The 26,766-nt window shown below is 45.9% G+C and overlaps 1 protein-coding gene across 1 annotated transcript in view; it reads right to left on the reverse strand.

Moving 5' to 3' along the window:
• Nucleotides 1–26,766, reverse strand: part of SOX5 (SRY-box transcription factor 5) — a 764,489-nt gene that overhangs the window by 559,119 nt on the left and 178,604 nt on the right. The window contains exon 3 of the mRNA XM_081022783.1: nt 12,010–12,083. The gene's annotated coding sequence lies outside the window, so the exon portion shown is untranslated. The remainder of the gene's footprint in view (nt 1–12,009; nt 12,084–26,766) is intronic.

A 26,766-nucleotide genomic window follows, 5' to 3' on the forward strand; every position in this document is an offset into this window, starting at 1 on the left:
CTTGGAATGGTGTGCAACTTCTTGTGCCTGAATGGGGCGGTCGGGAAGCAGCTCCAGGCTCATAACCTCTTGTGCAGGTGCTGGGTCAGGGCCTGTTTCCGGTAGTGGTAGCCTGCTGAGGGCGTCCGCATGGCCCATCGCCTTCCCAGGTCGGTGAATCAGTGCATACTGGTAGCTGGCAAGGAAAATTGACCACCTGAGGACGCGAGGAGACAGCACTTGGGGGGTCTGCTTTTCGGGGGCAAACAAGCCAAGCAACGGCTTGTGGTCAGTCACCACGGTGAAGGGCCGCCCGTACAAGAAATCATGGAATTTTTTTACTCCCTTTACGATTGCCAGACCCTCCTTGTCGATTTGCGAGTAGTTCCGCTCGGTTGTGTTGAGTGTCTGGGAAAAGTACGCCACCGGTACCTCTCTTCCATCCGGGAGTTGGTGCCCCAGGACAGCTCCAATGCCATAGGGTGAGGCGTCGCATGCTAGCACCACCGGCAGCCTCTCGTCGAAGTGTGCCAAGACCGAGTTTGAGACAAGCAAGTCCTTGACTGCCTGGAATGCGGCCTCCTGGCGCTGGCCCCACACCCAAGGGGCCCGCTTGTCCAGGAGTCTGTGTAGGGGCTCCGCTACCGCCGCCTTGTGGGGAAGGAAGGAATGGTAAAAGTTCAATAGTCCCAAGAAGGCCTGAAGTTCAGTCTTGCTCTTGGGCGCTGGGGCATCACAAATGGCCCGTACCTTGTCCCCAGTCGGGTGGACCCCTTCTGCGTCCACCATAAATCCCAGAAAGTCCACCTGAGGCACTCCTAGTAGACATTTTTCCCGCTTCACCTTGAGACCCGCCGTCTGGAAACGGTGCAGAACGGTGTGGAGGCGGTCCTCAAACTCCTCTGGTGTGGGGCCGGCAATCAACACATCATCGAAGAAGGGGGTGACGCCAGGAATCCCTTTAAGGAGAGAGTCCATTATATTCTGGAATATGCCTGGTGCCACGCTGACACCGAATTGCAGCCGCTTTACCCTGAACGCTCCTCTGTGCGTCACAATCGTCTGTGCCTCTGCTGTGGCCTCATCTACTGGCAGCTGTTGATATGCTTGGGCCAAGTCCAGCTTGCCAAAAATTTTCGACCCAGCCAGGGTGGCAAGGACATGGCTGACCACTGGCACTGGGTATGCGTGGGCCGTGAGGGCCTTGTTTATGGTACATTTGTAGTCTGCGCAGATGCGGACCGAACCATTAGGCTTGACGGGTGTGACGATTGGGGTTTCCCAGGGAGCATTAGGCACCGGCTCCAGCACTCCTTGCTCTACGAGTCGGTCCAATTCCTCGTCTATACGGGGTTTCAAGGCGAACGGGACCCGGCGGGCCTTGAGCCTGACCGGTCGTACTGCGGGGTCAAGCTGTAGCGCAATGGGGGGGCCCGTATACTGTCCCAATTTCCCATCGAAAACCCCTGGAAATTCCTTGCATATGGCGTCCACGTCCACTTGTAAGCTAGTGTGGTTCACCCCGGTGACAGCTAGCCCCAGTGGTCCAAACCATGCCAATCCCAGTAAGCTAATGTAGGGGCCCTTGACCACAAGCAAGTCCAGTTGCCGCGTCCGCCCTTGGTATTGCACCCTGAAGGTCCCCACCCCCATTGTGGGGACCTTACGTTTCTGGAAGTCCCGGAGGGTGAATGGGGCCGGCCTGAGTTTGGGACCCCCAGTGGGACACAGTTTCCTTAAGGTCCTTGCCGAGATTATGGATAGAGTTGAACCCGTGTCAAGCTCCATGCGGCATGGGGCCCCCTCTATCTGTACCTCTACATAAATTTTCTCTACGTTGGGGTGGGGCAACTGGTATACCTGGAAGTCCGTGAGCTCCGTCGAGTTGCCTTGGTGCGTTGGGCCCCGGGACCTGGGGCTCTTGGATTGGTCATCTGATGCCTGGTGTCGGGTGGGCCGAGCCCGACACACCCGGGCGATGTGTCCCGATTTTCTGCACTGCCTGCACTCTGCGTTGCGGAAACGGCAGGTCCTCCTCTCGTGACTCTCCCCGCAGCTTGCGCAGTTCCCTCCTTCTCGTCGAGGCAGCTGTGGTCTGTGCGCTGCTTGAGTGCGCTGCTGTACTCGGTGCACCTCCTCCCTGTCGGATCCTGAGTCGTCGGTGAGGTCTTCATGGTGGACCCTCGGTTGGGATGGCAGGCTCGGCCGTGCCTCTTGGGTCGACCTCTCGGCAGCTTCTGTTGCCAGGGCCTCCTCCAGAGCGACCTGGAACGTTAGGTCCTTCTTAGCGTAGAGGCGTCGTTGCAGCTTCTCATCCTTCAGGCCACCGACGAGGCGGTCACGAAGCATGTTCTCCAGCTCTGAGAAGTTGCAGAACCGGGCGGCTTGGCGGAGAGAGGTCACAAACCCAGTTATGGTTTCCCCAGGGGCTTGCCGCTTTGCGTAGAAGGCATTTCGACGAGCCACCACTGAGGGCTGCGGCGAAAAGTGCCCCTTCAGCTGTTCCATTATTGTTTTGTATGGAACAGTAGCGACGTCTTCAGGCGCAAGGAGAGCCCGGGCGATTTCAAACGTCTCCTCTCCGCAGACGCTGAAGAATATCGCCCTCTTCTTGGCGTCTTCTTCGTCGGTGACCCCTTTGGCTTCTAGGAGGAAGGTGAAACGGGAGGCGTACGCTTCCCAGTCTCCAGATGCTGGGTTGAATGGCGAGAAGCTGCTGTTGGCTGCCATTCTGAGTTCCTTGTGCCCCGGAGCTGAAGCCTGGATACACGGTGCGAGGCAGCGGTGCGGCAGTTGGCGGTGCTGCGGTGCTGTGTGTGGCAGTCAGCTCAGCGGGATCCCACCTTCGTCGCCAGTGAAATATACTCAGAGTCGCAAAGTGATTTCATGCTCTTTATTCAGCTCATAGTGGTGAGGAGGAATGAATAAATGTCCCCTCACAGTATCTGCTTTATATCCATTATTTACACAATGGGCTGCACATGATTGGCTAATTCTGGAATTCTACTGTAAGCCAATCAGGTTGTGGATTCACTTCTATCTGGAGCAGGATTGGGTGGTTCCTGCCAACCAATCATACTGCTGCATTGTTCTAGGACCAATCAGACTGCTGCATTCTGAATCCTATTGTTCTAGGACCAATCAGACTGCTGCCTTTTGGATCCTATTGTTCTAGGACCAATCAGACTGCTACAGTTTGGATCCTATTCAACTCAGTACATAACAGACGCGCTCTATGGGGAGCTGGCTTCAGGAACCAGGCCCGTTGGCAGACCAACTCTGCTTTAAAAAGGTGTCTGCAAAAGTGACATGAAGGCCGGCAGCATCAAGGAATCCCTTGATGGAAGATTGGCAGATGAAGATGATGGACTTTTCAGAGCTAGCTGACCTGACTGGAAGAATCCGCGACCGGAAAGAAGAGGAGTTTCAAGAGGACTGGAGGAAATTTAAGGACTATTTGAACAAATATTGTAATATAAAAAATTAGAAATTACTTGAAAGAAACAAATAGGCCTAGGATTAAACTAAATTATAATTAACTAAATCGGATTTAGAATATTAAGAAATGTGAACAAGATGGACTATAATTGGAACTTGTTTTAGTTTAATGATGATATTGGAAAGCTGTTACCTTCAACTACAAGGAAACTCAGAAGGGAGGGACTAGAGGAAGTCAACCAAGATGTTTAAAAGGTTGGATTTGTAAAGAATTAAGTTTGTTGTTATTGTTTATCTGTTTATTGTTCCTCCCCCCCCCCTTTTTCCGTTCATTGATGTATTTTTCTTTTGTTCTGTTTTTGTGTATCATTCTGCTTTGTGGTTTTTATTATTATTGTGGAAAATCTAATAATTTTTTTTTAAAAAAAGGAATCCCTTTCAGATGATCGCAATGCCTGGAGACAGACAGTGAAGTTGTGTAGCCGTAGCAGAGACCAGAGGAGGAATGACCGCTGGGAGGAGTGCAGAGAGAAGTAACACCATGGCGCATCTGCAGCAGCACAACTGGGCGCCTTCCTCTGCCCCAGCTGCAACAAAACATGTCTCTCCCTTATCAACCTCTACAGCCACAGCAGGCGCTGTAACCTTCCAACAGTTTGACTTTGCCCCCAAAGGTACACTCCTCCATTGTCTCCGAGACAGACGGCTGCCAACAAACCCAGTATATACAATTTTCTACACAATACTTGGCTGGAGAACCGCAAAGCAAAATTTGAAAGGTGTTTCTCCTGACCCCACCTGGCCTTGTCAAGGATTGATTTTAGAGAACGAATGGTGAGTAAGGGAAGTGGAATCATGATAGACGGAGGGGAGAAAGTGGATAGAAAAAAGTTATTCTCTCCCCTTCACTCATAGCACTAGAATCCAAGGAGTCTTGGTATTTATTTATTTATTTTAAAAAATTACATTTCTCTTCCAATCTCCCCCACCCCCCAATGACTTACAAAGCAAAACTGTAAGATTCACACTTCATTCTTTGGATTTCAGATGGGGGGCGGGGGGGAACTGGTCCTTTTAACAATGTGAATAACCACATTTGAGAGACGTGGGGGTGTGTGGAATAAGAAATAGAGGAGGATTTTTTTCCCATGGCCAAAGAGTAAGCTGATCTCTTGAGTTGCCATTATTTATATATATATCAGAAGTTATTAAAAATATGAAGGATCATCCTCTAAGCAGGCAAGGATTTGCCAGAGGCAGGGGGAAAAGGACAGGAACAGCCTGACCTTAACTTCAAAGGAAATAACAGCGTAACATATTATATATATATATATATATATATATATATATATATATATAGGCTCTCCAGTTATTTGAATGGAAAGTGAGATTATCACCAATGAGACTATAATATTCAAGTTAAGGGAAAAGTTATTCCAAGTTTTTATATATATGGAGAATATTCTTCCAAACCACCTCTAATTTACTTCATTTCACTCCAGCACAAGAAATTGCCTTATACTGTCAGATCATTGTCCATCTAACTCAATAATGTCAACACTGACTGGCAGCAGCTCTCCGGGATTGCAGATAAGGAATCTTTCCCAGCACTACCTGGATTGAACCTGTGACCTTCTGTATGCAAAGCTCCCATGGGACCAACTTGGATAGCTTTGAAAGAGGACTGAACACATTCATGGAGGCCAAGGTTCTCAATGGCTGCTAGCAATGATGGTTATGATCTTTCTCCGTGGTTGGAATTAGTCTGGTCAGCTTCTGTCCATAGCATTGGAGGGGGTGTCATCAGTAGCAGTCATCAGGCCAGCAGTGGCTATCTGACCTCCTGGCACCAGAATCCATGTGGCTTCAACAGAGGTAGAGGTCACAGATCCTCCAAGTGTCCCTATTTTCTAGGGACAGTCCCAAATTTATAGAAGCTATCCCAGTTTCAGATTTGATCCTGGACTTTCCTGCTTTCCCTTAGGAAGTCCCTATTTTTATTGGAGGAATGCTGGAGATTTATGGAGTTATGCGACCCCTGAGCCAAGGAGATACAGCCTTTAGAAGACTTCTGATGGCAGCCCTGTATAGGGAAACTATTGTACTACCAACCTTACTGTATGCTTGTGAAACATGGGCCACTTATAAACGCCATCTCCAACTCCTCGAAAGATTCCAGCAACGGTGTCTCTGAAAATTTTTACATATCACTTGGGAAGACAGGCAAACTAATATCAGTGTACTGGAAGAAGCAAAGATCACCAGTGTTGAAGCAATGATTCTTCAACATCAACTTCGTTGGAATGGTCATGTTGTGCGGATGCCTGATGATTGTCTTCCAAAGCAACTACTCTATTCCAAACTTAAAAATGGAAAGTGTAATGCTGGTGGTCAACAAAAGAGGTTGAAAGACTGCCTCAAGGCAAATCTTTAAAAAAATGTGGTATAAACACTGACAACTGGGAAACACTGGCCTGCGAGCACTCCAGTTGGAGAGCAGCCTTTACCAAAGGTGTCATGGGCTTTGAAGACACTCAGACTCAGGACGCAAGGGAGAAACGTGCTAAGAGGAAGGCACGCTTGGCAAATCCACACCGTGATCAACTCCCGCTCGGAAACCAATGTCCCCACTGTGGAAGGGCGTGGGGATCCAGAATTGGCCTCCACAGTCACTTACTGACTCACTATTAAAAACGTGTTTATGGAAGACAATCTTATTCAGCTACGAGTGATTGCCAAAGAAGAAGACTATATCCTACCCAGCACTGACACAGTCATTAAGTGTGGTGGCACATTTTGTGTGCGTATGGCCTGTGAATTCCTGCCTCTCTGGAAATACAACACAACTCATCAATGGCTACTAAGCCTGGTAGCCACGCCTGCCTCCATGGTTGGAGGCAACGATGCTTCTGAATACTAGCTGCTGGAGAGCACAGGAGGGAAGAGGGCTCTTGTGGCTGGGCCCTGCATGAGGGTTTCCCAGGGCATCTGGTTGGCCACTGTGAGAACAGGATGCCAGGCTAGATGGTGACAGTGTTTGAAAAAGAAAAGGTTCTGACCTCCTTTTCACTCATTTGTCTAGTCCTCAGACCTTAGTCGGCACAACTTATATGCAGAATTCATCATGCGAAAGGCTGGTCTGGATGAATCCCAAGCTGGAATTAAGATTGCCGGAAGAAATATCAACAACCTCAGATATGCAGATGACACAACCTTGATGGCAGAAAGTGAGGAGGAATTAAAGAACCTCTTAATGAGGGTGAAAGAGGAGAGCACAAAATATGGTCTGAAGCTCAACATCAAAAAAACGAAGATCATGGCCACTGGGCCCATCACCTCCTGGCAAATAGAAGGAAAAGAAATGGAGGCAGTGAGAGATTTTACTTTCTTGGGCTCCATGATCACTGCAGATGGTGACAGCAGTCACGAAATTAAAAGACGCCTGCTTCTTGGGAGAAAAGCAATGACAAACCTAGACAGCATCTTAAAAAGCAGAGACATCACCTTGCCAACAAAGGTCCGTATGGTTAAAGCTATGGTTTTCCCAGTAGTAATGTATGGAAGTGAGAGCTGGACCATAAGGAAGGCTAATCGTCGAAGAATTGATGCTTTTGAATTAGGGTGCTGGAGGAGACTCTTGAGAGTCCCATGGACTGCAAGAAGATCAAACCTATCCATTCTGAAGGAAATCAGCCCTGAGTGCTCACTGGAAGGACAGATCCTGAAGCTGAGACTCCAGTACTTTGGCCACCTCATGAGAAGAGAAGACTCCATGGAAAAGACCCTGATGTTGGGAAAGATTGAGGGCACAAAGAGAAGGGGACGACAGAGGACGAGATGGTTGGACAGTGTTCTCGAAGATACAAACATGAGTTTTACCAAACTGCAGGAGGCAGTGAAAGACAGGAGGACCTGGCGTGCTCTGGTCCATGGGGTCACGAAGAGTCGGACACGACTAAACAACTAAACAACAACAACAACAACAAGTCTTTGAGAAAGAATATTCCTGCAGAACATTGCTGCTTTTATTCTTTAAAAATCTTCTTCTCCAACCACGACCGAGATTTTTTATACACACCAAACGCAACCAGCTTTCTACCAACCCACACCCAACACTAACATTGACCACTCTATATATACAGGTACAATTTGGTGAAAGGTTGCATGAGTCATTGTAGGCCACTGACTCATGCTGACTTAGTTCTTTTAGCATTAAAGAAACAGCGGCCAATTTTTAGCCATGACAGATGGATCATTGGACTGATCTAGCAAGGCTGCTCTCATGTTAAAGAGAAGTGGAGGGATCATCCTCCCTTTTAAAAATCAAGGAGGAAGAGGAGCGCAAGCCTGTTTTCTCCTGCTCTGGAGGGTAGGACTCGAACCAATGGCTTCAAGAGATTCTGACCAAACATACAGAAAAACTTTCTGACAGTAAGAACTGTTTGGCAGTGGAACAGTCTCCCTTGGGAGGTTGTGGACTCTCCTTCCTTGGGCGGTTTTTAAGCGGAGATTGGATGGTCATCTGTTATGGATGCTATAGCTGAGATTCCTGGATTGCAGGGGGTTGGACTGGATGACCCCTGGATCCCTTCCTATGAGGAGCAGAATGTGAGGTTTAAGAGTTAAGGAAGGAGGAGAAATTTAGGCTGGTCTACTTCAGAGATAAAGGAGCAATGTATTTCTTGCTGCAAAAAGGGGCAGGGGGCAGAAGGAAAGGTTGGATTAACCATTATGCAAAGTATGCTATAGCATAGGCCTAGCCATATGGTAAACCCTTGGTAGGGCTTAAAGTGGATAAAACTATCATCCGCTAGGCACCAGCTGCTTCTGATCCTCACAACAGCATCTTGACACAGAGTGTTCAGCAGTGGTAATCCTCTACTTTTGATGCAACAAGCATTGATATGGCTCCACTACAAAAATTTCTAGAGCTGAAGCAGGTGAAAAAAATAAAATGAAAGATAACTCACTGATGCGAATACGTTGTCCAAGAGATTCGGAATGCTACAGCAAGTAAGCATGATGCAGAACAAAAAACAAGAATGCAAGCAAATGTTTCCTTGCCTGTTGCCATGATCCTATGAGACGGGCAAGAGAAAGATGAGCAATAGGGCAGTCTCTTCTGAGACGAGGCTCCGTCTGAACACAAGAACTAGTCACGAGCCACTGAAACTGTATCTTATGTTTCTAGCAAGGAAATGTTGGTGGATGCCAATGCTGGAGGGATGTTAACAACAGATGGGTGGATAGTTGGAGGGTTTTTATATTATATTGCCAAGGCCCCATGTGTGTCTGTGCATCCACATCTGAACACGTGCAACAGCTGTACCATCTGCCCCCTTGATATCAACTATGGAAGGCAGGTGGTGCCCTCATAACTAAAGTATCCCCTCCGAAGATGCCTTAGTTTGGTCCATGGATGGTTAAGGGTGCAACACACTTGGGAGGTGCAGTATCTGCTCCATGACCTTGATGACTCCAGCTTAGGACAAATAACTTGTGGCCCTTCAGATCTTGCTGGACTCGCAACTCACATCAGCTCCAGGAGGCCAGCCCTACCATTAGACAGCAAGGCAACTGCATCAGGTGGCAAATGCTGCTGCTCCCAAGTCCCAGCTGTATCCTTCAGTTAGAGCAGTGTGTGCCACATTGCCTGATTTGCCTAACTAGTCTGGAGCCCTTGGTGGTAGTGGAGGACACAATACTGTTGCCAGGGCTGAAGTAAGATCTAACTGCCACTCCAGTTGGCTTCTGTATATTAATATTTTATTAGAAAAAGAGAGAGTGGGGGGGGGGGGAGAAAGAGAAAAAGTGAGTAAGGACTAATAATAATAATAATAATAATAATAATAATAATAATAATATATATTATTTATTATTTATACTCCACCCATCTGGCTGTGTTTCCTCAGCCACTCTGGGCGGCTTCCAACAAAATATTAAAATACAATAGTCCTTCAGATATTAAAAGCTTCCCTAAACAGGGCTGCCTTCAGATGTCTTCTAAAAATCTGGTAGTTGTTTCTTCCTTTGACATATGATGGGAGGGTGTTCCACAGGGCGGGTGTCACCACCAAGAAGGCCCTCTGCCTGGTTCCCTGTAACTTCACTTCTCGCAGTGAGGGAACTGCCAGAAGGCCCTCGGCGCTGGACCTCAGATGTGTATATTCTTATTCTTATTAAGTCAATAACCTAATAAACTCATTCCAAATATCATTGTATTTATCCAAAGAAAGTCTGTGTCCATAAGCTGCCCATTCATATGCGTTGCCAATATTGTCATTTTGTCAAGCCATTGATTAAGAAGAATTGTATCTCTATTCTTCCCATTCATCAGTATCAGTCTCTTGGCCACCATTAGGGTGTGTAGAATCCATTTTCGCCATCCTGTTGACAGTTTCCATACAATGGGTATATAGTTCAAGAGCATAGTCACCTCTGAAAATCTTAACTTTTCCCATAGTGTCTTGTTTCTATAGTCCATCACTTTCTCCCAAAACTTAGCAAGTGTGGGACACAGTAGAAGCATATGTTTCAAAGAAGCATTGTCCATATCACATCTCCAGCAAAGAGCTACATTAGATAGTCCTTTCTTATACAAACATAAGGCTTCTGTATGAGAAACGGATGAGCTGGGAGGACACACACTATATTGTCCTTCACCTCATTCAGCAAAATATTTCCAGTTGGCCCAAAGCCTGAACCAGCATGGTCAATGGTCAGGAATGATGGGAGTTGTAGCCAACAACATCTGGAAGGCTACAATTTCTCCATCCCAGCTCTAGCCATGCTGATGGCATAACATTGTATTCCTGTCTTAGATTTTGTTCTCTTTCTGAGTTCCTGAGTCTTTATATGGTAAGCAGAATAATATGACTAATTCTGTGTGTCCTGATCCTGATTGCAATATGTTACTCCTATATTTATAACCACGGTGGTAAGCATCCTAAAATGGAGGCGTCCACACTGGGGGTGGGGTGGGAGGACAAAGAGAAATGACATACAGATGAGAGAAAGAAAACAAGGAAGAAGAAAAAACAAAGAATGTATCTTATCTCAGGGGAAGCATTCTTCTCTTTAATCACTTCATATTTTTTTTAACAAAAAGAAAGAATTCAGTCTTTGTCTTGATGATGAAAAAGAAACACAAGCTCTTTCTGCCACACGGGTCAAAACCCCTGGAGAGAAAACCTTTTTTTATGTCATTAAAAAATAAACCACTGTCTCTGCTTAATACTACAAAGAAACAAATTAGAAGCTAAATTGCAGATGTACAGGATTATATGAAAATTATATACGTTTGAGAGCGTTCTCCACAATTTGCACGCACAGGCACAGACAGTGAAACAAACAGAATTGATGGGCAAATCATTCTGAAATGGCTAAGATTTCAATTATCATTGGGAAATGGCTTTCTTGGGCATTCGCACCATTGTCCAACGCATTTTGAAAAGGGTGCCTGCTAGACTGGATTGCCTGCCTCCTTCTGTGCCACCAGCCACACAAAACAGCTTACTCCCTTCCCTCCACTATAAAAACAAGGAGAACAAAGAGTCTTGTGGCACCTCAGTCTCAAGAAGCTATCAAATTTAATGCTGCATAAGCTTTCATGGACCAGAGTCCCCTAAATGCTGCACACTGTCAACTCCTGATGGAACCATCCATGGTCTGAGAAAATGCTTGGGTACCCTCTACCCCATCTCCCCTGCAGCTGTTTAAGAAGGACCCGTACCCTGGACAGAAGGCAGAAGTGAGGAAGACCAAGCCAGGGAACCTGCACCATCAGCCAGCCTGAGAGGACCCTGTTTCTCTATATTTCCTGGGAACCTCAGCTCCAGGAGACAAATCAGGCATCTCTTGCTGCATCTGAAGACCAGACTTGGTAGATTATGTTTCATATTTCAGGAAGCATGAGCTAAGCAAAAGAAGTATACATACCCATGACAACTAAAAACGAGACTGATACGTAAAAATCTGAATGAGGTAGAACAGGTGCAATAGAGGTCATTTCCCTTCCAAATTATAGCCAGCTGAGTTCCTCCTATAGCTGTTTTTACATCCAGCCAACGCATGAAGGAAGCAGCTGATCCAAAAGCATGCTAAAGTCTTGAACTGAAAGTCAATGAAGTCAAAGCATACATTTTTATCCTTTAATAAACATCCTTTTTTGTGTGTGCTTATAAGAAGTTCAGAGTAAATCTGTACCACGGAAGGAAAGAAAAACGTTCCCATGAGCCACATAACCAAACACGGACAACAAGATCTCAACAAAGGATTGCGCAAGATCAAGCCCCGAACCTTTGTGACTTCCTTGTGTAACAGCTTACATTCAAAACATGCAGAATGGAACCTAATCTCTCATCTATAATTTCCACTTGCCTGGTTCATTCTTGTTCCCTTGACCATCTACCCCCACATTCTCATTTTCATTGTTAAGCAATGGACAATTTTCAATAAGGCACATGGAATTTAAAATGGCTGGGTTTTTCTTCTTGAAGAGATAGGTGTTCCAATATTTGGGGTTTTCCCACTAGGCCCAAGCCTAGTTTTAATATAAAGTACATTTCTGAAAGCAGAAAATCCAGGACTTACCTGTGTAGCTTCCCAGCTTGACCACTGTCTCTTAACCACTCCACCACTCCTGTCTTTTATATCCTCATTTGCTTCTGAAATTGAAGAAGAAGGGGGGGAGAGACACCATGTTACCAGTTAAATCAGGGGTCAGCAAACTTTTTCAGCAGGGGGCCGGTCCACTGTCCCTCAGACCTTGTGGGGGGCCAGACTATATTTTGGAGGGGGAGGAATGAATGAATTTCTATGCCCCACAAATAACCCAGAGATGCATTTTTACCAGGCAGGCCCCACAAATAACCCAGAGATGCATTTTAAATAAAAGGACACATTCTACTCATGTAAAAACACGCTCATTCCCGAACCATCTGCGGGCTGGATTGAGAAGGCGATTGGGCCAGATCCAGCCCCCGGGCCTTAGTTTACCTACCCATGAGTTAAATGGTCAATTGTTCTATGAAAACAAAATGAATGAACTCCAAACGCCTTACAAAGGCACACACTAAAGACTTATTAAGGACTGTCGATCTATGGAGGCACAAAGCGAAGAGGGAGGCAGAATATTTGATGCAAGGCTATCCATCCTTCTGTGTTCATGCACATCAGCTTCAGCAAGAGTGGCCAGATGCAAGAGAGGACAGGGCTCTTGTGCCTCTCCAGAGTTATTATTGTTGTTTTCATTTATGAATCACTTCCTGTAAAACATCTCAAAGCAATTTCACAATAGTAGTATTATATTCAAGGGTTGTGTACACTTGTGAAGACATCCATGACCTGGAGCATGGAAGGCAGATTGAGAGCATATGGGTAAAAAAATTAGGAGAGGGAAACGACAGAGACCTTACTGTGGATGTCTGCTATAGATCTCCAAGCTAGACTGAAGAATTGGATGACAACGACGATGACAACGACAACGACAACAACAACAACAACAACAACAACAACAACAACAACTTATTTATACCCTGCCCATCTTGCTGGGTTTCCCCAGCCACTCTGGGTGGCTTCCAACAAAATATTAGAAACACAATACAGCGTTAAACATTAAAAACTTTCCTAAACAGGGCTGCCTTCAGATGTCTTCTAAAAGTCAGATAGTTGTTTATTTCCTTGACATCTGATGGGAGGGCGTTCCACAGGGCAGGCGCCACTACTGAGAAGGCCCTCTGCCTTCCTACAGCAGCTTTCCAAATGTTCAAAAAGGGGAGCTATAGTAACCATGGGAGACATCAATTACCCAGTATCTGTTGGAACTCAAAACTCTGCCAAGAATGCAAGGTCCAACAAATTCTTCCATTGCCTTGCTGACAAGTTTCATTCCTGATGCTGGAATCCAGCTGGGAAGAAAGGGAGGCAACAGACCACAGGAAGATAAGCTACAGATGCAGGACAATTTAGCATCTCCCAACTGCATGTTTCTCTACCGTGTCGCTGATAGGGTAGAAGAGCCAATGACAGGCAGTCTCAACTCAGTCTAGTTTTGTCCCCATCCTCCTCCTGCTAAGTGGCAACCCTGAGGCAAAGGAAGAGGAAGCAGACATGCAGATCCACCCCCCAGACTGGCTGTTAAAAAAAGGCAGCCGGATGGGAGCTGGCTGAGCACAGAGAGTGTTTGATGGGGCACCCTGAAAGCATCCTGACTCATGCATTCCCAGTAGAGAAACTGGCAACATTGGCATAAAATGGCACTGCCAGCTGATTAAATTTGGGTTGAGCAGAAGCAAACCTGAAAGGTGAGAGATCTTTCAGCAGGCGCACAAATCAGCAGCTGATAGTACAGCATAATGCTAAACTGCCTCAAACTCTTTATGGGAAGGCGAAACGAAAAATAAGCGGAGAGGACCTGCATCCCATATGACTGTATTATCCATGCTGGTGGGTTTTTTTGTTCTCGCCTCTAGAGATTGCAAGGATGGGAACAAAACTACCAAAGAGTTAAACCCAAAGCCATTTATACACCACAGACCTTCCACTACTTTTTTTTTCCTTGGGTGAACAAATGAGACATTCTTTGCACTTTGCTTGTAGGCACATCATGAGTTTTGCGGATGACAGTGTGAATCTAGCAGCTTCTTTTCAACAGTGTCACGCTTTCGTAAACAAAGAAGAGATAGAGCATCTTTCCTTTCCTGAAATGTTGCTTTTTCCTAATGCATTGTCGCCGTTACTGTCATTGGATATATTTCCCCTTTGCTTTATAAAATCAAATCAGTTTTCTTTTTTTAAAAAATGAAAGCACAGTAGTAGTTTTCATGTGTTATGCTGAATGAGTGGAAGGTGACTGGACTGTGGGTTCCTCCACATATTTAGGTTAACGTGTGCAACTCTGGACTTGTTCTCAGTGAAAAGAGATCCATGCTGCCGAACTCCATCTTCTCCGGCGATTTAAGGTGCTCGTGGTCTTGTTTGATACTACATCTATAGGAATGGACCTGTTGTATCAGTCTTTGGCGTTGATGAACACATATTGCAGTAATCCACTCTTGGGGGTACTAAGACCACAGTGGCCAAGCTATCATGGTCCAGGAATACCTGTAACTGTCTGATCTCCTGAAGCTGGTGAAAGGGACTCCTTGTCCTTGTGACCACCGAGTGACAAAGATGAGTGAGTCCAAAAGCAGCCTCAGGCCATGAACCCACTCCTGCAGAGGGAGTGCAACCCTATTCAGAACAGACAACTGATCCATTTCTCCAGTGCAGGAACCACTCGCCCCCAGGGCCTCTCTGTTGCCAGGGTTTAACATCCAGAATTAAAAGCAGTTAAGCAAACCATAGTCGTGGGAATAGGGTGAGTTCTAAAAATGCACAGTGTCCAAGGCCGGAGCTAAGAGGCACATCTTCAGCATTTGCTGAAAGCTAGGTCCATATAGTTAAAGCTATGGTTTTCCCAGTAGTGATGTATGGAAGTGAGAGCTGGACCATCAAGAAGGCTGATCGCCGAAGAATGGATGCTTTTGAATTCTGGTGCTGGAGGAGACTCTTGAGAGTCCCATGGACTGCAAGAAGATCAAACCTATCCATTCTGAAGGAAATCAGCCCTGAGTGCTCACTGGAAGGACAGATCCTGAAGCTGGGGCTCCAATACTTTGGCCACCTCATGAGAAGAGAAGACTCCCTGGAAAAGACCCTGATATTGGGAAAGATGGAGGGCACAAGGAGAAGGGGACGACAGAGGACAAGATGCTACCAGCAGTTTGACCAAACTGTTCTCGAAGCTACCAGCAGTTTGACCAAACTGCGGGAGGCAGTGGAAGACAGGAGTGCCTGGTGTGCTCTGGTTCATGGGGTCATGAAGAGTCGGACACGACTAAACGACTAAACAACAACAACAGTTGGTAAAGGTGCCAAATGTACCTCTGTAGGAAAAGAACTACACAACTGAGGAGTTGCCTCAGAGAATGCCCTCTCCCGGGCCACCTCCAAATTTCTGAGTTTGCAGAACTATCCAGAGTGCCCCTTCTGCTAATCTTAACACCTGAGGGGAGGGCCTATAGGGATGCAGTCTCTCAGATACTTGGGGATAAAGTACAGTGGTACCTCAGGTTACAGACGCTTCAGGTTACAGACTCCGCCAACCCAGAAATAGTACCTCGGGTTAAGAACTTTACTTCAGGATGAGAACAGAAATCACATGGTGGCAGTGGGAGGCCCCATTAGCTAAAGTGGTACGTTAGGTTAAGAACAGTTTCAGGTTAAGAACGGACCTCCAGAACAAATTAAGTTCTTAACCCGAGGTACCACTGTAGTTTAGGGGTTTAAGCACTAGTCTGGGCCCAGAAATGAACTGCAGCCAATTTAGAACAAAGAACTTGCAAAAACATAAATAAGAGGATTGGTTTTAGTGATTACTGATGACTCGTTGCATCCTAAATTGCACACTTGAAACCAACGGGACAAGTTAGTCCTGACTTAATTGAAGTTCCATGTGTTTCAACGGGAATGAGTTCAATTAACTTAATCTGGATTCAACTCTATCATTTTAAGGGGCAATCTCCCTGGTATACAGTTACAAATTCTCCACACACAATCTATTGCTTCCTCCTCCTTCTCACATCAGCGTATAGTCCTTCTCCTCACTGCCTTGTGAAGTAATTCAGGACTCTGGGAGTCGACAAACTCACTTACATCTGATATGCAATTACAGAGATCTGGCTCTGTTCAGGAAATTCACTTGCTACCTTATATGCCTATCTTATATTTGCCTGCCCTCTAGAGACAGGCTTGAATCACAGTCCCATCTGCGAAGAAGCGCCACCTTTTCTTTCAGAATGTTTTGCTTGCTATGAAATAATGCACAGTGGTCTAGAGCGAAACTTCCTGAACCATGGCACTTGATTCCATAATTCATGTCAGATCTAACACGTGGATAGCTCTGATCCACAACCCATGTCGTCTGATTTCAGACTGCTGTTCTGAAAAGCACTTATGCAGTCTTTAAACAAAGAGTCCGACATGTGAAATTAGGCTCCTTCCTGAAAGTGACTTAAGTTTTAAGCAAGTTGTTGAGATATCACACCGACATCAGTCTTTTTGGTTTTGGTTTTTTACTTACAAACAGGTTTCCCCCAGTCAAGGTCAGTCTGGATTAAATGGCAAGGTGCATGCTGCCTCATATCCAAATTTATGATTAAATTATTTGGCCTGCTTGAAAAACAACACCCCTCATTACCTTCTTAGGGTACTGATTTTGCTGGGTTTATTTATTTATTTATTTATTTAACTGAACAGTATGATATGAAAATGTTTGACATCTATGAAGACTTTGCTTGGGATTCATGGGTTGAAATTGACGGCTGGGGTTCCATACAGGCTTGGTTTGGGGGTGCATAGTGTGGAACATGAAGCAACACAATCTGAGAATTAATGAAGGTTCAGTTGACAACAACAACAACAACATGCCGCCCATCTGATTGGTTTACCCCACTCTGGGCAACTCCCAACAAAATATTAACAACACAATAAAACATCAACCATTAAAAGCTTCCCTGAACAGGGCTGCCTTCAGATGCTTTCTAAGAGTCAAATAGTTTTTTTTCTGTTTGACATCTGATGGGAGGGCGTTCCACAGGGAGGACGCCACTACTGAGAAGGCCCTTTGCCTGGTTCCCTGAAGCTACACATCTCACATTCATTTTTCACTAGCGATGGGTGAAGCTGTCAATTTCAATTTCTCTGTTTCTCAATCTTTCCCAATCTTAAACTGATTTCTACATCCATCTGCAGTATTTCTGAAGTCCTCGTAAAAATTCACAAATTCAGTACAAATTCCTCCTGATATACGCCTCCTGTTTTTGTGCAATTTGGTCTAATGTATGCATTTTCGCAAAGCCTTTCCCCCTAAAATAATGCATTATTGTATGTTGTTTTCACTGATGTATGCATTTTGTGCAGACTTTACCAGAGTATATGCCTTTTTGTACACATTACTTGGCTGGAGAACTGCGTTGCAAAATTTGAGGAAGTACAAATTTTGCAGGATGGCAATATTTTGTTTCTCTGACTGTTTTGGAAAGTTAGGCAGCTTGGCTTTTAAATAAAAACTAAATTTCTTTTCCCCATCCTTAGTTTTTAAGGCACAAGACAGTCTGACGCCTAACATGCAGGACATACGAATGCCTCCACTTCCATACACAGAAGTTGCTGCCACAGTCAAACCTCAGTTGCCAAACGTAATCCATTCTGGAAGCCCGTTTGAATTCTGAAACGTTCAGCAACTGAGGCGCAGCCTCCGATTGGTTGAAGGAACTTCCTGCACCCAAGTGGAAGTCACATCGAATGTTTGGCTTCCAAAAAAAGTTTGAAAACTGGAGCATTTACTTCCAGGTTTTCGACGCCCGGGAGCCGAAACATTTCAAAATGGAGCTGTTTGGGAACCAAGGTTTGACTGTACCATGCCTGAGGACAGCATGGGAATTTAGTGGCTGCAGCATAAACCATGCAGTACACATAGCTCTGCCTTTCCTCGTCTCGTCTCTGCTATTAGCCGATGGTGTTCTGTTGCCTGGGGCAGCCACCCCACTCTGTCTAATGGTAGGGCCAGCCCTGTCAATTTGCAAGGCCAGGCATTCCAGTTCTAGTCATGCCTTTTTTAAAAATAACAGGGCTGGGCCAAAGCCAGTGTTGGTGGTGAGAAACATTTAATGGGAAAACATTGGTGCCTGTGAAATGTGTATCCCCATTTCAGAGCTCCTGGAGGTTACTTCCATGGGACTCGCTACAATCTGAATATAGTGAAAATGGTGAAGATAACAGCAGCTAGGATAGCTTGGTCGGTAGAGCAGGAGATTTTTAATTTCAGGGTTGTGGCTCCGAGCCCCACGTTGGGGAAAAGATTCCTGCATTGCAGGGGTTTGGAATAGATGACCCCCCATAGGGGGTCCAGACTATGGGGAGCCCCTAAAAATCAATAATTACAATCTGGATTATAATTTGGTCTTTTTTATTTTTGTTTTTTGTTTTAATTGGATTATGATTGGATATGTTGACTGGATGTTTTTTATTGGAAAATCAATAAAAATGATATATTATTTTTTTTAAAAAAAGGAATAGATGACCCCAATTGCCCCTTCCAGTTCTATGTTTCTCTGATTCCAATAACTGCAAAAACACTATACAGTGGTACCTCTGGTTGTGAACGGGATCCGTTCTGGAGGCCCGTTCGCAACATGAGTAGAACGCAACCCATGTCTGCACGTGTGCAGGTCGTGATTCGCTGCTTCTGCACATGCACGTGACGTTATTTTGCGCGTCTGCACATGCGCGAGCGGTGAAACCCAGAAGTAACTCTTTCCAGTACTTCTGGGTCGTCGCATGACGCAACCTAAAAACGCTCAACCTGAAGCAAATGTAGCATGAGGTATGACAGTAATATAATTAAAATATTATGAGAAGAAGCAGAAGAGAAATATTTCTTACCCAGGGCAGATGACAGCATATTAAAACACAACACAATTAAAATAAGCAACCACCATCACCCCCAAACAATAATTCCATACATCATGTTACAAAGAGGGCACCTACTTCATGTTTCACCCAAGATCCCTCATTGCATTTGAGTTCTACCTGCAGAAGTCTTTACATGATCAGGGCCCCTTTAAAAATAAAAGGATAGTAAATAAACAAACAGCTTCCCAGGACCAAGAAAATACATCAGTGTGTAGTGGCAGGCAAGGCAAGGCAAAGCATGCTATGTATGTCCTCTGCCTCTCACCACCATCATGATTTGCCCAGGAATCGGTGAAAAACCTTTTACAACTGGGGCGGAGAAACCTGTGGCCCTCTGAATGTCATTGGACTCCATCTCCCATCACCCCTGACCATCAGCCATGCTGGCTGCGGCTGATGGGAGCTGTAGTCCAACAATACTATCTGGAGGGTCACAGGTTCCTCACTATACATTGGGTAATGCTAAAATGGTCCAGGACTTGAGTTATCACCAAAGTTAATCTACAGCAAAATGTTGATGTAAAATGTGAGGTTCTTCCTCACAAAGAACACATTAGAGAAGCAAAATGGGGTGGGGGATGTTGGGGGTTTCTGTACACCCCCAAGCTAGGTAAAATTGCATCAGCCCAGCTATTCTGTCATTAAATTCAGTGGCATCCCTTTGAATATAAACAGCAGCAGCAGGAACAGGCCCCGGCTTACTTAGATTGTGTTAATTATAATCAGTGTTTTACTTTTTACGTCTTTGATTGTTAAGTTGGCAAAGTGCTGTGGAGATCCCTTTGGGGATGCGAGGCTCTATAGGAACGCAAGCTATTATTATTAAATAAAAATCACCTGGAGTTTAAATTATACAATAGCCACCTGATTACACTTAGCACTCCAGCTGTAATAAAAAAATAATTGCATGCAATATAAATTAAAGATGTGTTTACCCAAGTTCAGCAAAGTTCAGGTGCTCTGAAATAATCACAGAGGTGTCAGGAGAGAGTTGTGATACCTTCATCAGTCAGGCTGTCTCGGTATAAAGGGAGTTTAGAGCCGAGGCGCCTGAAAGGAGCAGAGGCCAACCGCCAGGTGAACGTTAGCAGAACCAAGTCAAACATAGAATAATAGAACCACAAATTGTGGAGTCGGAAAGAATCTTGGGGGTCATCTAGTCCAACCCCACTGCAATGCAGGAATCTCAACTAAAGCAATAATTGCAAATTGGGGCAAAGGTAACACCATATCAGGGGTTAAATGATGGCACACAGGGTTCCAATGTAGACAGGAAGCAAGGATTGATGGAATGGTAGGTGTTATGTACTGAAGTTCTCACCCTGGGCCAGCAGGGGGAATACTGTAGATAGTTTTCACTCAGGTCCACATATGCAAATAAGGAATTGAAAGTGACATTCAGTGATTGGATAGTTACAGAAAGTTGTTACTGTTGCCTTGTAGTTGAGCTCTATATAAGCAGGTTGAACCCTTCAGCCCAGTTCTGTTCTGGGCCTGTGAATAAACAAGAGTTGTTTGAAGAATCGCTGTGTCGTCTGATATGTTCACCCACAACCTAACAGTAGGGCTCATGGTAGAGAACTTAACATAAATAAGAACATAGTGGCTAAAAGACTGAGCTGTGAATCAGGAAGCCCCTGGTTCAAATACTGCCTCTGCCATGAACTCATTGGGCAAAGCATTCAGTTCGGTACCTCCATATGCAATATGGAGGTGGCTAATACTGGCTTAGCTTACTGCAAAGGTGGAGAGCACTCCCTCCAGATACTTAAAAGTAAGAGACAGATGTTATTATTATAGACAATCTAGGCTAAGAAAAGTGGCTATTAAGAAGCAGAAATCCAGACCCATTTTTTGCAGAGGGGGGGAAAAAGGTGGCCTTGTACTTAAAAGACAGTCTTCACTGTGCAAACATTTTTACATAATTGAAGGATCATTTGAATTTCAGGCAATAATGTGTTATGCTTTAAGCCTTATTGTGGGGATCATCATAGCTTGTTTTTATTTTATTTTGTGCTACAGAATTAACAGTATTAAATATATTCTTAGAACACAATTTTTTTAAAAAAAAATTAAAGTAAAATAAAATATGGACTGCCAAGGAGGGATGTTTGAGGAATTTGTTATTTGTCCATTCCAATACGAGCAGGCCAGAGCTGTACCTCCCAGAATAATTTGTGGATCGGTACATAGCTATTGTTGGATTTCACACTTCTCCAAACACTGTGACAGTTATTCACTCAAAAAGCCCCAGGAGAGCTCTTTTAAAAGTGTGTATTTGGAGAAAATGTATGTTTTAAAACATGTATTTATCAGCATTTGTGTGTTTGTGTGTAATATATGGAGGGGGGGGGAGGAGAGAGAGAGAGAGAGAGAGAGAGAGAGAGAGAGAGAGCGAGAGAGAGAGAGTTAGTTTAATGAGGAAACAAGATGAAACAGACTTATGGGTGAAAATATGGAAAAGAGACACAGACGAGAACTAGTGATCCATCCAGTTCTACTGCCAAGTCTGCAAATTACAAACATTTATGCAAATGTACTTAATTTACACAATGTATTCCAGAAGCGCAGCTCCTTGGACCCAGCCCCCATGGTTATGACAATAGCTATTCTAGTAACCCCGCACCCACCCAAAAAGCTGCAATCTGACGCCATAGTAGCTGTGCTTTGCTCTGCGTTGGCTTGAGGCCATCAATGTACGGAACCATCCTGCAATTAAAATGTATGGGATTCTCTCCAGATACGTCAACAGAAGCCCTCTGCGTGCGTATGGACCACAATGATCTGCAAATACTAGATGAGTTCTGGAAACCTGTCAGGTGTATGGACTATGTGAGGGCAATTGCAAGGCAGATATGGAAACTGTGCACAAATGCCCACATCTGTACCTGTGTACAGTGGTACCTCGGGTTAAGTACTTAATTCGTTCCAGAGGTCCGTACTTAACCTGAAACTGTTCTTAACCTGAAGCACCACTTTAGCTAATGGGGTCTCCTGCTGTTGCTGCGCCGCCGCTGCACGATTTCTGTTCTCATCCTGAAGCAAAGTTCTTAACCTGAAGCACTATTTCTGGGTTAGCGGAGTCTGTAACCTGAAGCGTATGTAACCTGAAGTGTATGTAACCCGAGGTACCACTGTATCTCTATCTGTATTCGGTGCTTTTTTTCCCTAGACAAAAAGGTCCCAGAATTCACCTCCCTCACAACACCCACCCCAGAGGTTCTCATCAGGCTTGGGGGGGGGGTGTCTCCTCGCCAGCCAGAGACTTGTTGATCCTCCTCAGCTGAGGTGTGGGGAGCCTTCCTCTCCATAGCTGAGCAGCTTAACAAGCCCCCCACCCCCTCGCCTCTCCAGCTCATGTGAGCTGGAGCATCACTAGGACTTGCTCAGCTGAGGTGCGGCTTTGCCTGTGAGGTTGAAGAGCCTCAACAAAGCCCTGGCTCATGATGAGACCCTCCCTCTCCAGAGCCTGTAGAGCAGTGGTGGCCAAACTTGGCCCTTCAGCTGTTTTTGGACAACAATTCCCACCACCCCTGACCACTGGTCCTCTTAGCTAGGGATGATGGGAGTTGTAGTCCAAAAACAGCCGGAGGGCCAAGTTTGGCAACCACTGCCATAGAGGATGTCCCCTTCCAGCACTGCGGAGGGTCTCCTCATGAGCTGGAGGCACAGCAGGACTTTCCAGAGGCTGGTCAGGTCTCTCCCCCCACTTCGGGGGCCCAGCTGAGAGGTGCCAGAACACCGTTCCAGCTGGGGGGAAGCCCCTATTCAAAGGCCTGGAAACGATGCCTTATGAGGAACGGCTAAGGGAGCTGGGCATGTTTAGCCTGGAGAAGAGGAGGTTAAGGGGTGATATGATAGCCATGTTCAAATATATAAAAGGATGTCACATAGAGGAGGGAGAAAGGTTGTTTTCTGCTGCTCCAGAGAAGTGGACACGGAGCAATGGATCCAAACTACAAGAAAGAAGATTCCACCTAAACATTAGGAAGAACTTCCTGACAGTAAGAGCTGTTCGACAGTGGAATTTGCTGCCAAGGAGTGTGGTGGAGTCTCCTTCTTTGGAGGTCTTTAAGCAGAGGCTTGACAACCATATGTCAGGAGTGCTCTGATGGTGTTTCCTGCTTGGCAGGGGGTTGGACTCGATGGCCCTTGTGGTCTCTTCCAACTCTATGATTCTATGATTCTATATTAGAAATAGCATCGAGGTGCTTGGAAAAGACTAGCCCTAGAGTTAGCTGCGCATCCCTTTAGAACGTGTCAGTGGAAGTGCACTGGGTAGTCTCTGTCAGTCAAGCTATAACATATCCTGACACCCCTTTTAGCAGAGAGCAGCTTGAAGGCTAAGTCAGGATGATGTCTTCAGCAGTGGGCGAGATCCCGGGTGGGGAGAGATGGAGGGAGCTGGCAAGGGGCTATGAGTGGAGCGGTATTAGTTCCATATTGTTGTTCCACTCGAAGGACACAGTGTGTCATAACAAATTACCATTAATTTGCACCAGCAGTACTGTTAGATTAAGACGGGCAAGCAATGATGACAAATAGAACTTGCGAGTTCGCCTAACGAGAGGGCAAGGCTGCATCGCCGGAGCCGCTTCTCTCAATTAGTGGACAAGGCTTTTAATGCCTCCGCGCCCAACCAAAGCAATTTTGATTACTCAGAGCTAAGCCTTCGCTTAGAAGAATCCAGAAGCTGAAATGCATCTCCCGCTCCCCCCGCCCCGAACTCCATAGCTACTCCCCCCCCCCCCCCCCGTTTTAAGCATAATTTATTTACGGAGCACTAATATAGAGAGAACCTGTATGGTTGCAAAAGAGCAAGATACTGGGTTCTCCAGCCCCCTGGTCTTGAACCGCTGGGTCCCATGACCCACAAGGGGGGCATAACTTACCCCACCAAAAGATGAATCATGCGAACAGCACTGCGACCATCTTTCAGGAAGAGGTGAAAAACGAGAGACGGGAGGAGGCAGAAAGAAAGATCACAGATCTACAAACTTATTGGTAGGAACATAAAATGTACAAGGAGGAGCTAGAGGTAGATCTTGGGTCTAGAAGGGTTAAGGGTAGTAGAGCTTTATCCCAACCTGGGAAAATCCAGGCATTTTAAACTGCAGTTCCCATCATTCCCAATCAGCATGGATCAGGGATTATGGGTTTCTAGGTTCTCAGAAGGACAAAATTGATGCCTCATTCCAGCAGCACTGGAGGACAACCAAGGCCCCAGCATCATGGTAGGCTGAAACCACAGCCAGGACCCAGTGAACCAGAGATTCTTGAGGAGTGATGGAAGAATCGGTCCCTTTCTTGCTTTATTTAAATATCCTGGCTCAGTATCAACAGGCTTATAAAACACATATTTTACTTTCTTATGAAGGTCCTCCCACAATTGCCCTACGACCAGTTTTTAAATGAAGGCCTTTTGAAATTTCCTGCTTTGTAATAACCAAAAGCTATTTGAACATACAGAATCATGGACTAATCGCTGCTCGGCCAATTTTGCCGAGTTTTCACAGGCGGCGGCAGAAGGGCGAGAGAATGCAATTTAGCTACAACTTCAAAGTCGTGTTCTTCGTTATCATTGGAGCTGAGGCTCCTTTGTGTTCTTCCATCCCAGTTTGGCTTTTCAAGTGAATGGGAACTAGTTGTTTACATTTGCTCATGCCATGTCATCTGGCAACGGAGTTCTGGATAATAAATTGGTCAGCGGCGGAATGGTTGTGTCGGAACGTGCATAAGCATTTTCAGTGGTGGCTGGTCTCCATTGTGACAGGTTGGGCAGAAGGCAGGGAGGCCAATAGGAGGCAGAGGCAGAGCCAACGATAGGTGAAGCCACAGCCAATAGCAGGTGGAGCCACCCCTGATTGACAGACTGAGCTTGGTGGGGCAGAACCCTCTTTGCCCTTGCAGACCATTTCCCATTGTCTTTTCTCATGATCTCCCAGGCCAGGAATGATCCCCAAACCACGCTTTCCCAGAAACACAGTTTCCCACCTTTGTGTATGTTACAGTGATTTCAGTGGGAATGTTAAATATTCCTTCTCCTCAAGCAGGACCTGAGCACAACAGAGCTCTCCCTGCTTTTGATTCCCAGCAACCAGCGTGGGTGGCACTGTGGGTTAAACCACAGAGTCTAGGACTTGCCGATCAGAAGGTCGGCGGTTCGAATCCCCGCGACAAGGTGAGCTCCCGTTGCTCGGTCCCTGCTCCTGCCAACCTAGCAGTTCGAAAGCACGTCAAAGTGCAAGTAGATAAATAGGTACCGCTCCGGTGGGAAGGTAAATGGCGTTTCTGTGCACTGCTCTGGTTTGCCAGAAGTGGCTTAGTCATGCTGGCCACATGACCCGGAAGGGGACCCCTGACTATTAGGTCCAGTCGCGGCTGACTCTGGGGTTGCGGCGCTCATCTCGCTTTATTGGCCGAGGGAGCCGGCGTACAGCTTCCAGGTCATGTGGCCAGCATGACTAAGCCGCTTCTGGCGAACCAGAGCAGCGCACGGAAATGCCGTTTACCTTCCCGCCAGAGCAGTACCTATTTATCTACTTGCAGTTTGACGTGCTTTCGAACTGCTAGGTTGCCAGGAGCAGGGACCGAGCGATGGGAGCTCACCCCATTGTGGGGATTTGAACCACCGACCTTCTGATCAGCAAGTCCTGGGCTCTGTGGTTTAACCCACAGTGCCACCCGCATCCCTGTGTATGTATAGTATGTAACTAAAAATTCAATAAAGATCATCGAGAGAGAGAGAGAGAGAGAGAGAGAGAAACTGAGTAAAGTTTTTTTTTTCTGTCCACTTCCTCCATGTCATGTATAATTATATAAACTTCTATCATGTTGCCACTTGCTTGCCTTTTCTCCAAAGTAAAAAGTCCCAAATGCTGCAACCTTTCCCCACAGGGGAGTCTCTTCAGCCCCTTGATCATTTCCGCTGGCCTTTTGAAGGAAGAATGAACACACATTTGGGTTGGAGAATTCTATCAGGTGTGTCAGCTGACCAGGGAGGAAGTGGGCCAGGAATGTCATGTGCAACGTGTGAGCTCCATCTTGTTCACCTCTTGATAGGAAGACCACACACCCCAATTACCACCCTGCTTCAACTAAAAAGTTGGGCTCTTAAGTTGCTCTACTCTCAAAAGGAGGGTGCCACATGCCGGTCTCACCTGCACGCCCCACAGCTGGCATAAATGCCACAGATAGCAAGCTCTCCCACAACGCTAAGAAGGGCAGTGAGACGCCACCTAACAAATGCAACTTTAACAACAGTAAAACAACCTAATAGCTCAGCGTGCCAGGGGGTTAATGTGGCGGACCATTTAACGCTGAGCTAAATAGCCCTGGTTTGCTTCTCAATGCCAAGTGTCGAACTGAGGATTGCAATTGCAGGAGCGGTTCCTAATTCATTAGTTAAAGGGGGTCATTGCTCGTGGGGTGGGGGAGAAGGAGGGAAAGAGGGAAGAACTGGAGGGGGCGGAAATAGCAGGGGAAACTCAGAGAGACTCAAAGTCAGTACAAGGTTGGGCTCCTGCCGTTTGCCATATTTAGCCACGCAGCCCCACAGGTGGCAGTGAAATTTGCACACACAGAGGTGGGTTCTTCTGAAGCCCACATAAAGGAGCTGTATGAGAAAATGGGAGGATTTGAGGATCTTTTTGAAAATGTGCTGCATTCTCTTTTCCCCCCTACTTATTTTAGAATGGTTTCAGGGGAAGGAGGAACATTTTGACCCCAGTTAGAAGAAATCCCACCCTAATTTGCAGGATTCAACCTTCTTTCCAGCTCGCCACTACAAAATATTTTGAAATACAAACACGAAAACATGAAATATTTTTAAAT

This window comes from Podarcis pityusensis (assembly GCF_964106645.2).
Source record: "Podarcis pityusensis genome assembly, chromosome: 10".
NCBI lineage: Eukaryota > Metazoa > Chordata > Lepidosauria > Squamata > Lacertidae > Podarcis > Podarcis pityusensis.